The sequence below is a fragment of the Diuraphis noxia genome, unplaced genomic scaffold, assembly GCF_037042655.1.
Source record: "Diuraphis noxia isolate RWA-SAM2 unplaced genomic scaffold, SU_Dnox_SAM2 contig0001, whole genome shotgun sequence".
NCBI lineage: Eukaryota > Metazoa > Arthropoda > Insecta > Hemiptera > Aphididae > Diuraphis > Diuraphis noxia.
In genome coordinates this window covers 78316919-78332156 of record NW_028301711.1, presented here as the reverse complement: position 1 = coordinate 78332156, position 15238 = coordinate 78316919, and the positions used below count along the sequence as shown (strand labels likewise).

The window sequence follows — 15238 nt, the reverse complement described above, 5'->3', positions numbered from 1 at the left end:
TAGTTATCCTCTTCATGCATGTAAGTATCATATGATACCGCAACTAATTTGAGCTGGCTATAAAGTTTGTGTTAAAGATTTTTGGTTCATTTATGCCATAGATAATAAAGAATGGATAGGCCATTCCTATACCTACTTTTAACGTAAAGTGCCGCAATCCTAGAGAGCAGATATATCTCTGTCTCATAAAAGTGCTTTATACCCAAATGGTTGTTGTGGTTACTCAAGGACGTAGCCAGGATTTTATTTTGTATTTATTTATTTATCTTTCCTTTTTTTTTTTTTGGGGGGGGGGGGGGGGGGTCAAGCCAAAAAATTTATAATAATAACTAATTTTAAGATTTTAACTAATTTTAACCACTCTTATTAATCAATCAAAAATCAAATTCGTAATTACCTACTATAGTATGCTAGGTATGTAATGTTCATATTGTAAAAAAAATATCGTATAAATAAAAAAATTTAGGTATAAAATATATAACACAGATATAATAAAATTATAATTTATAATAATAATTTTCTTTTTGATTTTGCCATTATATTCAACACTTCTTTTGGTGAAACTGATATTTCCCAATGAACTGATAAAACAAACGGTAATTTCCAATTTGGTTTCGAAGTTTTACTCTTTTTAAAGTTGAAAATGATCGTTCAACTTCAGTTGTAGATATTGGGCGGGTTGCCAAAACTCGTAACAAATACTTTATATGTGGGTAAAATGTCGAATCACACGAGTCCAAAATAGCCATAATATCTGTAGGGGTTTATTCATTATTTTTACACTTTTCACACCAAAGTAAATACTCACTTGCTATATTCTTTCACTAATTTTATATTCAAAATAAATGGTGAGATTTTTTTTTCTAAAGCCAATTTTGCTAACAATATTTGTATTGGCGATGAAATATCAATATTCTGTTCAAACCTATTTTTGAGATGTAAAATAAAACCATCTAAACACGGTAAAAATACAGATATTTTATAATACTCTTCTGGTAAATTACATGAATAATTGTCCCTATAATTTTGTTTATTCGTAGTACGTAGAATTTTAATTTCAGTATCAAAATACATTTTAGAAAATTTACTAGCCTCTTGAAATATTTGTGTAAACGATTCATTTAAATTTTGTCTCACATGTTTCAGCCTCTTTATAATATGTTAAGCATAATCAACAGCAGATGAAAGATCGCATTTAGGGCTTTGCAAATAATGTGACAATGGTAGAGTGAAACTTAAAAGATTTTCACAGACAAGTAATAAAATTATAAAACAACTTTTTTCTACAGTTGCCTTTTGTGAACAAGCCTTTGCTGAAATTACACGATCTGTTTCTTGAATATTTTGCAGACTAACTATAATTGGTTCAAAAAACTCTAGAAAAACATTTACTGCTTCGTATCGTTCATTAAAACGGGTTTCACAAAGGCCTACTAAACAAAAACAGCTTTTGGATATAATTGTCGTATTATTGATTGTACGCCATTAAACTGTTCACTCATATTACATGCACCATCATAGCCTTGCCCGATAAATTTATTAAAATCCAAACCCAATTTTTCACATTCTTCAAAAATTATTCGAGTTAAATTTTCCCCGGTGTGATCATATTCTGGTAAAAACATAAAAAAGTCTTAACGGAGCTGATTATTTTTATCTAAATAACAGACACACATAGAGAGTTGCTCAGTACCAGATACATCTAAAGTTTCGTCACAAAGAATTGAAAAGCAACCGGCTTCATTTATTTTAGTTACAATATTTATTCGAATAAGTTGGCCACAAATGTCAATTATTTCATTTTGAATGGATGGGCTTATATAAGTAGAGTTTTTATTACTATTTATTAAATGATTTTTTTCATTTTTGTCGCCAAAATTTGTGACCCCATGGACCTCTCTCTGGCTACGTCCCGGTCACTAATGTGGTTAATAAGATTTTTTATCATCAATGTCATAATATTTTTATTATCTATGATCACAAATCACAAACTCACAACAACCAATTAGAATAATCTAAAATACACGATTTCATTTTTAAAATTTAAAATATCTGTAATTACTATATACTAAATACTAATTAGTTATTTGTTTTTGTTGTAGGTATTTGATTAAAACATAATTATGGTTCACCGTTGTGTTATGTGTAAAGCACATAATAATCCAAAAACTAGTGACATGACTCTGTCATTCCATTTGTAAGTATCATTATATCATTCATCATGGGCTTTAATATTATTGCCTATTATTTATTTAAGATAATATATATTATTATAGGTTTCCAAGAGATGTTACATTACATCAAAAATGGATGGACAATCTAGGAATCGCCTCCGTGTCTAATTGGCACCAGTTATGTTCGAAACATTTTGATATAAATTTAAAATTGTTGCAAAAATATAAATGGTTACAAACGTAAACTATGGTCTACTGCTAACCTATTCAGTTATAAACTTTTCATGTATAGGTACTATTTTTATTTTTATTTTAATGAAGTGAGGGGGGGCGTTGAAAAATATTTTGCTCCTTAGGAAGGTTGGCCGTTTTAAAAAGGTTGAGTAGCACTGGATTAAATGGTACCTAAGGAACGGGCAATTTGCTAAAGAAAGCTATTGAACTATTATGTGAAACTGGTGTGACATTATGCTCAGTTACTTTTGACGGTGCAAAAGTTAATTTAAAAATGTGCACAGAATTAGGAACAAGTTTTAGTATAGAAAATCCAAAACCATATTTACTTAATGGTACACAAGATAAATTATTTTGTTTTTATGACCCTGCGCATATGTTAAAATTAATACGAAATGCTTGGAATAACAGAATCATTATTAAAATTCTAAAGGGGAAGAAATAAATTGGAAATACGTTAAGAAACTTTATGAATTTGAACAAAAAGAAGAGTTAGCCTAGGAACTAAACTTACAAAACGACATATTAATTTTCATAATGAAATTATGAATGTTAGATTGGCTGCACAAACTTTTAGTAATAGCGTAGCAGATGCATTGACCTACCTATCGCAAAAGAATGATGAATTTACTAAAGCAGGACCAACGTCAGAGTTTATAAAATATATTAATAACGCCAAATTAATAAAAACAAATTATATTTTTTGGTTAAAATTAAACAAAATTTGTACAAATATAACAGAGACCTTTTTTCAAACTACCCTGATCAAGAATCATTTTTAGATACACACAAGACTCGAATTATAAAGTTAATTGTTTTTAAATATATAGACATTCATGTATTTCATGAAGTCCGAAAAGTGAATGATACAAATATAAAATCAGGCCGTTCTAGAGCTAAATTTACAAAAATGGTACTCTTCAATCGCGAATAATGACTAAATAATTAATTTTTTGATATTATTTAATATTAGGTACCTATGTTTTAATTATAACTTTTTCTTATTATTAATAATTTAACATTGCAGTTGCCTCTATTTGATTATTATAGTAAGAGTTATTATTATATTATTTTTTATTTTGATATTATTATAATATAATATATTATGTTATTATTATTTTTTTACTATTTATAATAATAGGTATGTACAATGTACATTGCCTTGAAACACTGTTTATTTAATTTTGACTAATAATTATAAATTTAATATTATATTATTATAGTTTTGATGATTTCAGTTTTTAAATATGAGTGGAATACTAGAATCAAAACTGGAAGTAAAAGTGTAAAAGTGTATTCATGGAATAAACAAAAAAGCACTTTAGGTTAATGTGTTCGGAAACGTGTGATTAGGGAACATGGCATGTTCATTCTTTATACGAGTGTCTTGAGCACGGTCTTATATAAGACCGTGCTCTGGAGACAGCACCCTCGGAGCAGTTTCCCTTATCACAATACCATTATCTCTTAATCAATCAAGATAACGGTTATAATGTTTAATACCATTCCTTTGGTTAATACTTTATCAGTAAATTATTTAAATTATTACCTTTTGTCATGATTATTAGTACTACAAATTACAATACTTATTTCAATTTTGTACAATAATTCAACATTGTTTTATTAAACACAAAACTCACATTAATAAATATGGTAAGTCATTGAAAAAATATAAAAATAATTATTCATTACTGAAGTCTAAAATTAAAATTGTTTAAGTTATTAAATTAGTAATCTTATTTTGTATAAGAGTGGTCAAAATCAGTATGAACGTAGATAGTTTTGTCTTTTCCTTGCAAATCATCGATCATTTGATTTTTGATTGTTAATGTAGGTTTATTTAATCTCTGTTCTTCTGGTGATTTTATTCTTTGTTTTTTGGTTGAATAAAACCGCAACTGTTTTTTTGCGTTTTTATTAAAAGGTTCTTTATTTTCTACATTTTTTATTAAATTATTTTCTCCTTCATACAATATGCTTAAACCTGTATCAATAGAATTATTGATTTTTGTTAGCTGTTGTGAACTTAATGTGCCTGCTTGTGACACAAACATGTTGTAGAATTCTTGAAGTTTGTTACCAATGGGTTCCTTGGGTACAGAAGTCAGTTGTTGAGTGATTGGAATTTTCATACATACTTCTTCAGTTATCATAGGATTACAGACGGTAGGTACCAATAAATTATGGAATCAGACTCGGTAGCAATTCTTGACTTGTCAAAAGAAACGGTTATTGTAAAAAATCGATAACGTTTATTAAAATCTGAACCATTGATAGGTGGACGAGTGAATGCATTAAAATATAGCATAGTACAATCAAATACAAATTCACCAACAATCCATGGAGCACCATTAAAACCCATAGGTATGTCAAAGCGTCGGAAAATACACCATCTTTTTGTCAGATCGTAGAGAACTAAAATCAGTATGTGACAAGGTATTTGATACTCGATACTCTAATTAATTTTTTAGAGTCTAGATTTGATATTGATAAAAATTATATTGATATATAGAACCATTTGTTAACATGAATAACACAGCAAATATAGAGAAAGTTTAAAATTTAGTTGGCCACGACCTTTCACTTCAAGACCTTTCTTTAGAGCATGGAGAATTACTTGAAGCTAATAACATTTCAGATTTAAAAAAAATTAATCTAACAGATCTTGTTAAATTTATTTCGTGTTCACAATACTAACAAAATGTATTAATATTCTTGCAAGAATGTTGTTTGCAAAACCCTATAGTGCAGATGTTGAAAGACCCATTAGTACTAGTAATATATTGAAATCTATTGATCGGCAGTCTCTTAGACCTTAGTGTTGAAACTGAAAATCAGTTTCTTTAAGTACATTTAAACATGCGATCGTTAATTTCATGGGACCCAAGACCCACGGATAATAGATATATCTATTATATATAATATTATATATATATTATCCGTGCCCAAGACCAGCTATAGTTAAAAAGATTAACACATCTGACCGTCGAGTTCGACACACATCAAAAACCAAACAACAGGAATGGTTCAAAGGCATATTTGAAGAAGCTTCAAATTTAGAAATAAATGTGACCTTGAAGATGCTCATCAATCGAACAAAAAAAATTGTAAAATTGTATTAAGAATTTATTAATATTAAATATAAATTGTAATATTTTAAATTTAAATTTTTTTGTTTTTGATATTAAAAAAAAGTTAATAAAATATAAGAATTAATACAGTTTATTTATCTTTTATCCATATTTTGAAAATTTTAACCTAAATTTCTAATATGGTGTTGGTAGGTGGGAAAGGGGTGGAGAGATTCTTGAGAAATATGTGATAGGAAGATAAATTATTTGCGTGGTGTGGTTAGGGGATGAAAGATGGAATTTCAAGTCATATGCACTTCTAAAAAAACCTTAAAATAAGCCTTGTATGTATTAATATTGTAAGCGTAGTGATGAGGTTATCAATCACCTTGTACGAAATTCTTTCAGCAGATGTTTACAGTTATTGGTTTCAAAAATTACAAATATATTCCTGTTTCATTTAGTTTATTAAAAGATAAAATAGAATTACCATACAGAACTATTACTAAAAAGTAAATGTTTGGAAATTAATTTAATATTTGAATCACTAGATATGGTTTTTGATTTTGAAAAAAAGAATTCTTCAAGCTGCAATAAAAGAATTCCCGAACACCACTTTGGTTGGATGCATATTTCATCTCAGTCAAGCCTGGTGGAGACAAATCATGGGATTAGAACTGACTATAGAGTACAAAAATAAGAACTCGGAAATTGGAAAATGGTTGCACTACGTTTTTGGATTGACTTTTCTCCCTCCAGATGAAGTGGGAAATGTATTTTTGGAATTAATCGCCGAACAACCTAAAGATCCAAGAGTTACCGAATTTAGCAACTATTTAGTCGATAATTGTATTGACAGTGATGCTACTTTTCCAACCACACTCTGGCCAGCTTTAAATAATAATGTTTGGAGAACGAATAATGGAAGTGAAACGTTCAATTCTAAATTCAAAAATGAAAACCGATCGCCACATCCTAACATATTTGAATTTTTAAAGTGTATCTAAATATTCAAATTGACACATATACAGAATCAAATCAATAGATTTGGAAGACAATAAAATAAGTGAAAGCATAAATCAGAAGTTTATTAAAAATAAAATTAAACAGTATTTTAATAAAGAAATTGACTTCATGACATTTGTTAAAAGCGTATCATACAAATATGACCCATTATAATATTATAAATTTATTATTTTTATTCGATAAATGTGTATTTTGAATCTATTGACTCACTGACATTTGTTGAACACGTATTTTGAATATAACCGTAGCACAATAATATGTAACTATATCAATATTTAGAACATAATAATTAATATTAATCATATTTCCCAACCGCAATTAGATTTTGTTTGTTTTTTTCCTGTTTAGATTCCGATTGCAACTCGTATTTTTTTCTTACCTATTTTAATCCCGACCGCAACTTGGTATCAACCGCTGACAATATTGTCAATTTGAAAATACTATTATTATACACACAGGCACAACGTGGATTACATAATTAGGGTAGCCTAATTAAGGTTATATTTTTCTTGAGTGGCCACAATGTTTACTCCCCCTACTATAAGCACTAACAAAATTATGTTTATATTGTTGATAATATAATTAAAATTTTAGATTCTGAATATAATAAAAAATACAATAAGTTGATACTAAGATTCTAAATTTGAACAAACAAATAAATTACATTTATAATTTATATTTAATTTATATGACTTATAAATATACCTATACATTGAATTTATATTAAAATCAATACAATTTACAAAAATAATCCATTCTAAAATAATTTTTCGATGATTATGATTAACAGCAAATTTACTACTACTTCTTCCAAATCTAAAGATTTTTCTATCTTCTTTTAGATGCTCATCATAGATAAATTTAATAGACGTTCATTTGTCATTTTATTTCCCATGTAGGTATGTCTTAAGTCTCCTTAGACAAGAAAAAGTCCTTTCACACCCTACACTTGATACCAGAATTGTAATTGAGATTATATAACCAATCTTGTATATTTCATTGAAAACGATTTTATATTTTTATATAAATAAACAAAATTCATCAAATTAGTTATTTCTATTTTCATTTCTTGTTGATGCGTGTTTAATGTATATAAGGTATCATTTTAATTTTTAAGTTTTGATTTTAGTAGTTCTGTCTCCAATTTGTAATGCAGTGCAAAAGATTTTTTGCCATTGTAGCTCAGAAATTAAACATTTTTCGCATATAGGTAATCAATGGAAAATTGTTTTTCTAACTCGTTAATAATTTTATCTAAAATTAGAAAATATTTTGTACAACAATCTTTTTTTGATTGAGCTTGTTCATTTTCCAATGATATTTTTTTCATCAATAAAAAATAATTTAAACTTCGAGGAACACGCTTTTTTCTTATATTTTGTATCTGTCCGCTAGGGTACCTAATGAATCATTAGTAATGATATTATATTGTTTTCTCTATAAATATTCAAAGTTTCTTTGACTTTTCGTACATTTTTCAAAAAATATAATATAATTAATTGATCCATCGCATTCGTGAAGAGAATCTTTTCTCATATTTTTTTTAAGCGTCATAATTAACGATTTTACTATAATACCATACTTTTTGCCATTTTGGTATAAACATCTTGTAAAAAGATAACCTATCAAATTTAAAACCAACAAACAAATACATAAAAATAACTCCTACCGTAACACCCAATGGCCTAAGTTTCCACGGGTGTTCACCCTAAAAAAATAAAAATAATAATATACGAAGGCCCACTTACTTTCGCAGTTGTAATAAAATTAATTATACGCTAAATACCTACTCTATATTGTATTGTTATCACAACTTTATTTTTTGTAGCTGATTATAAAATATAGATTATAAATAAATACCTACTATCTATTTATATTATTACTTATAGTAATTATCGTGATACCCACACTTATCAATGATGAAGTGACATGATTTGCCGAATTACTGAAATAGGTATACGAGGAGTTCATACGACTTCATAATAATTTATCTAGATGTATTGTGTCCAACGATCAAGGCTTTGTTAATGGGGGAGGCAAAGTGGGCGTCATAGTTTGGTAATACAATCAAGGGGCGCCTCGAGCTTGAGACACCGCTATTAGTGACTCCTCAACTTATATTAGTATAAGCTTCACACGGCCCTTCAACGACGAGTATCTATAAACAGCAATTAATGTGTGAGGAAAACAATTAGGAAAACCCCCCTTATGGAAAATAAATTCGTATCAACTATTAACAATCAACATATTATTAAAATTATTTATTTTAAATACTTTTAAATTTTTAAAAATACATTCAATATCTATAAAATTAAATATAATATAAAACTGAAAATGTACAAATGAATATAATAATGAATATATTATAGACTGATTTTTATTTGAATTCAAATTCTATTCTCCTCTCCCTCTCAATAAATTTGTTTATAGCATCTTCATAAAATTTACTTCTATTTTATCAAATATATTTGTATTATTAAAACTAAAAAAGTCATCTTCTGAATCACTATTATGGTTTTGTAATTGGGTTAAACTAGAATCTGCAATTACAGGATTTCTTTCAATTTGTTCAACATTTTCAGATATGTATTCTAATAATGCATTTTTAATGTCATCGCGGTTGTCCAAATTAGTCCAATTTAGTTTGAACTTAGGAATTAATCCAGCTGCCACTTGACATGATTTTGAGCACATGTACTTATTAAACCTGAAAAATAATATAGGAATAATTTATGTACAAATTTAAATAATAATAACTTTATATAATGTTTTTTACCCTATTTAATATTTTACTGTGTGCACCAGACGTTTTAAAAATATTTTTATATTAAATACATCAAAACCTGGTTTTAACAGTTATTTGGGTACATAACATAACATTTTGACAAGGAAGTTAAATGCATTCAAATTTCATAAACATTACCGCTTGTTTAATCCTTTTTTCAGTGCAATAATAAGTGGTTTACAAGATACTACATTGATATTTTCATTTAACGTGTTGTGGACTGCACTAATTGTTGGTAGTAAATACCCAAGTGAAACATGTTTATCGCCTTGCAACAAATCTAAAGCCTTAGCTATTGGTTTCATAACCTAAAATGAACAGCGGTATTTAATATTTATATATATATATATATATATTCATTTAAAACATAAATAATTTTAAACATAAATATTAAATAATATTTACATCACAATATTCTTTTAAAAAAGTAACTTCACGAGGAACTGAAATAGAAGATAACTGTAAGTGATTGCAAAGTTCATTAATTTTGTCAATATTCTTTACAATGCAGCACATTGCATCGTAATACGAATGCCATCTAAAAAAACATTCAGTTTTGTCAATCCAAGTAGGTATAAATTAAATATTTTTATTTTTATAATCAAAACAATTTTTGTTCATTAAAATTGACTATTATAGAAAATAATAGTTAATGAATATAGTTATGTCACATGAGGATGAGATTAATGTAATGTAAGTTATATATTATAAGGACAAAGGGTTTTTAATTTAAATAAATAATTACCAAGTGGCATTAGGCGTAATCAAATAACGACCAAGGTGTTCTTTTATTTTATCAGTGCTCAGTGTAGATTGATTTAGCTTATTGAATATTGCTTGACATTTTGCAAATACTCTTCTACTAATAACTTTATAAGCTAAATCCTTTTTATTGTTTTCTAAGACATCTGTAACTTCAACTCTCATGGGGTGTTCATTATTTTCAGAATCATCCATATCTTCATCAAATATATGAGTAGTTAGTACTGGTTGATTATCAGTGCCAAAAACTCTAAAATAATAAAAAAACAATATAAATTAAAATTAAAATTGTACATCAATAAAATTTCTATATATTTCATAATATTACAACTGAAAAATAATAATAATTTTATCAAAATGAGTATTTCAGGGTTGATGAAAAAAAAAGGTTTTTCTTTTCTTATACAAACAAAAGCTGTTTTAATTGATTTAGACAATATTTCCAAAATTTCCTTTCTTTAAATTTATGAGATTTAATAGAGTTTAAAACAAAATTTAATTTTGTATTGTTAGTATAAGAATATTAAGAACTAAGAAGTAAGAAGTTAGTTATTTTGTAAATAATAATTAAAATTATTGGTGTGGGCTTATTCTACATACTAGTAAAATACCTACTAAGTCTAAAATGTGAATTATTTTAGATTCTGAGAGAATCGAAGGATCAATTAATAATTACTTTTATAAAAATTAAAAATTAAACAAACAAAATTCATAGTTTAATAGGTATTACATTTTGTAAATTTGATTGTTAAATAATAAAAATAAAAATAAATTGATTGATTGTTACACACAATTAAGTTACTTTGGGTTGGAGCCTTGGAGGTACTAAAATTTAAAAACTCATTTGTAAACATAAATTGTATTTTTCTGTTTTAAACTGGTTAAAACATCATATTTTAAACATCTTAATTCCAATTAAAAATTATTAAAAATATATTTAGCAAAACAAACTTAAACGCTTTTGCGAAATTGGCAGCATTATCCGTAACAATTAAAGTGATTTTGTTATGTAGCTTAAACTCATTAATGATTTTATCAATGGAATCTGCAAGGTTTTCAAATGTATGACTCCTAATCATACGTCTGCATGCAAGTCCTTTAGAACAGCGGTTCTCAACCTTTTTGAGTTCGCGACCCCCTATAATGTCACCAAGATGTCTAACGACCCTTTTGTAAAGTAAGCATTAAAAAATTGAATAAACTGTTATTGTATTTATTTATGTATATATTTTACAAAAAAAGTAATTAATTCGACTTACAGATAATTTTAAATAAATAGATAATATAATATTAAATTTAAATTTTTTTCGTCTTAAATATTTTACAAAAAAAGGTATACTATGTACATTTGAATATTTTTTAATTTAATGACTCTTTTGTTGTTGTTGATTTAAAATAATTTTGTCAATCCTTGGCTCAATAGATTTGGATAGACTTATTCTCATTGTTGGCGATATATCCAGCCGATTTCTCGATTTAGTTTTATTGTAGTCATCGTAGAAAATCCTGCTTCGCATAAGTATGTCGTTGAAAATGGAATTAACTTTTTTAAAGCTTCCTCTGTCAATGCAGGATACTCAGATTGAATTTTGATCCAAAATTTAATTATGTTTTTATTACTATGAAAAATCTGTTCCAACCCTTTGTCTGAATACAACTCAATTAATTTTTCTTCGTTTAATGATGATAATTTATTTTTTTCTGATTTAATAAATGGATTAATAACCCATAAATTGTTTAAACGTATATCTTTCGTTGGATCAAAATATTTAAGAAATTTTTCATTTAGTTTGTATATGCCTTTTTAGATTTAGCTATATGCATGGCTGCCAAATATGAACATTTTAAGTATTTTTTATCTTCAGTAGTAAAAGATTTGATAATTTTTTTACCTTTTTTAAACTCGTGTAATTTTCTTTAAAAAAATCTTTATTTCGATTTTTATAATGAACGTGATTTGTTTCAAGATGACGCAAAAGTTTATTAGGTTTTAGAGATGCATTGGCCAACACCATACTACATATAAAACATTGAGGCAAATCTATATTATTTTTACGTAAATAAGTAAATCCGTATTCGACGTACCTTTCATCGTAGTTCAAAATTTTTGAAGTTAGTTTTACCTTTTTAAGTGGTGGTCTTAATTCATTTTCACTAACATCTGAATCAGAACCGTTCACAATTGCTGAAGATGAATTTGATGTTGAGGGCTGTTTAAAAAAATTTGACAAAAATGTTTGCTTACTTATTTTTTAATAATTAGGTATTGAATAAACGTACACTATGTTCAAATAGCGTATAACTTATAATAACAATACTTTACCAGCAAGCTGGTGTACGACATACAACTGACGTTATTAACAAAATTCCAATCAATATATGTTTCATTGTAAAACAGACTCATAACTAAGAAAGTAAATTGTACACTTACTTTTAAAATTAAATTTAAAGTGCTCTAATATACCGAAAGGTTAAACTACATGATATACATAAACGCAAGTGCGTGTCCGCCACAGTTAATTGTTAATATTTAAATAGTATAAATAATATTTAAAATAATTTTTCATTTATTTCACATTAATACATGATAAAAATAACAAACTTATTAAAGTATATTACTAGGTGATTGTGTATGATTTGAATGTATGATTATGTATTAATCGCCGCATTTTAAAAATGTATTAATCTTAAAAGTTAATTAATTAATAAATGTGGCTTTTAAGCGTCAAGTGTCAATAATAATATTGGAAATACATGATTTAATTTAAGAGCGCTTTCCCGAAATTAAACTGTTGTTGTTTATTAGTAATATTTTTACACCGATAAAATACTCAGAACATCGCGTAATCGATTATATTGTTATCTTATCTGTAATTAGCCTTGCATTGTATTATAAATAAATAGTACGTTTTTATCGACTATCGGACTATCCAAACAAAAATATATATATTTCAACACTTACTATTAATTATAAGATTCTAAGTGAAACAATTTTTTCCCACATGAATTGGCGACCCCCCGGTTGAGAATCGCTGGTTTAGAGGTCGTCTTATGTTTCGCCAGTATATTGCCAATAATAGGCATCGCTCCGGAGTCAAGATTTTCAAATTATACTGTCATGATTTTTATACATTGCAATATAAAATATATGCAGGGAAAGAAGCTGATATTGGACAGTCGGTAACAACTAAAGTTGTTATGTAACTTATGGAACCTTATTTAGACGATGGAAGATGTCTTTTCATAGATAATTAGTATACCAGTATCGATTTAGCTGAAAAATTGCTCGATAGAAAAACTCATGTAGTAGGGACATAACGAGCAAATCTTAAAAGAAATCCAACAGAAGAAATCAAAAAAAAATTAGTTCGAGGAGGTGTTGTTGCAAGACGAAATAGACGTGGCATAATGGTACTTAAATGGAAAGACCGCCGAGATGTTTTAATGTTGTCCGCAAAACATGATAATTCAATGATAAGTTTTAATCGAAGAACAAAAACGATTGAAAAACCTCGCGTTGTTGCTGATTACAATAAAGGGAAAGGATATATTGATATGACGGACCAAATGGGATCGTATCATACCTGTCTTAGAAAATATATCAAATGGTATAGAAAGCTGATATTCGATATTATTTGTAATACGTCTATGGTCAACGCTCTTTCAATTTACACAAGTGTAACAGGACGAAAAATGGCACTTGTTGGTTTTAGATAAGCTGTGATTTTAGGATTGTTGCAAAATAAAACTGCACTAGACAGAACAGAAAATGAAGAAAAACATACTTTGGAAAAAACATCTAAAATCGGAAGATACAAACGATGCTACGAAAATATATCGAAAAAAAGGTAATTTAAAATACTTTTTAAATTCATTATTAGAAATATTGACTTTTTTTTTCTAATCATTTTAGGAACGAAAGAAGCCAGGAAAACAGCTAAACGAATGAAAACGATATTATGTAGAGCCATCATAGTATGTGGCCATCATTTTTGTTCGGAATGCTTTTTTATAGCCCACAAAACAAAAAAGGCATAGGTAATTTAATAAACAACGGAAATTTATTTTTTATTTTATATCCATAAAGGAAATTTTTTTTTGAACATTGTAAAAATTAAAAAGGTATCATTTATAAAAAAATTAATGTTATAAGTAACACGTAAAATTCAATTTTTTATTATATATTTCTTAATGTTTTTTTTTTTAACAATAATTTTTTCTTAATAATTATATTATGTCAAAGTGGAATATGTAAAATAAAAATCATATACATAATTAGGGATGGGCAATTCCCGGGAACGTTATTCGTCGGGAATTCCTGGAAAGGAATTCCCAGGAATTCCCGGGAACACACGGGAATTTACGGGAACTTTAAATAAATTGTGAGAACGAATTATAGTGTACTCATCAAATGACTAAATGATAATGTATAACATATACATTATCATGATTTTTGTTAAATTTAGTTTAAATAATTACTTTACCTTATAATAAATAGCAAATACCAATTTAATAAAATACATAGAATACCCTTTTTGCATATACAACTTCAAAAATGTATTAATCAACATTAATTAAATATGAACAAAAAAAACCCAAAATATAGTAGTAAATAGTAATATTTATTAAACCAAATAAGCTTCTCTTAGTTTTAATAGGTAGTTCAAATATATAAAAACAATTTACAACACTCACTGTTTACTTATATCAATATTTGAAGAAAATATATATATCATACATTTATTTTTTTGATCATATGTTTTCTTTGGAAAATCAAGTTTGGAAAGCCAAGCTACTATTTTTAATTTAAAGGAATGGATTAAATAAAAATGTAGCCATAAAGAATGTACTGTTATACGAAAGAATAAACTCACGTCTCACAATATTGAAATAATTTGTAATCGTTATCAGAACTATGTGTTTACCATAGAGTGTGTTACCATGTGTTTACATATTTTTACCATAGAGTATAATTATTTTTACTTATATTTTAATAATAAATATATAAATAGACGGATTAGTGTAGTTGTTGTTGTGGCGATGAGTGGTCATGATTATTGCCGATGCAGTGATGCCAACAGGTGACAGAAAATAACGTATTAATAATCAGAATAATTAATGATGTTATTTTATCATGCTAATAATATTATACTATTTTACTACTCCGACGATTCAACAATTTTTTT

General features: G+C 27.0%; 1 pseudogene; it reads right to left on the bottom strand.

The window, feature by feature from the left end:
* Positions 1-9424: 9424 nt before the first annotated feature.
* On the bottom strand, positions 9425-12456 carry LOC149061890 (uncharacterized; annotated as a pseudogene).
* Positions 12457-15238: the final 2782 nt, after the last annotated feature.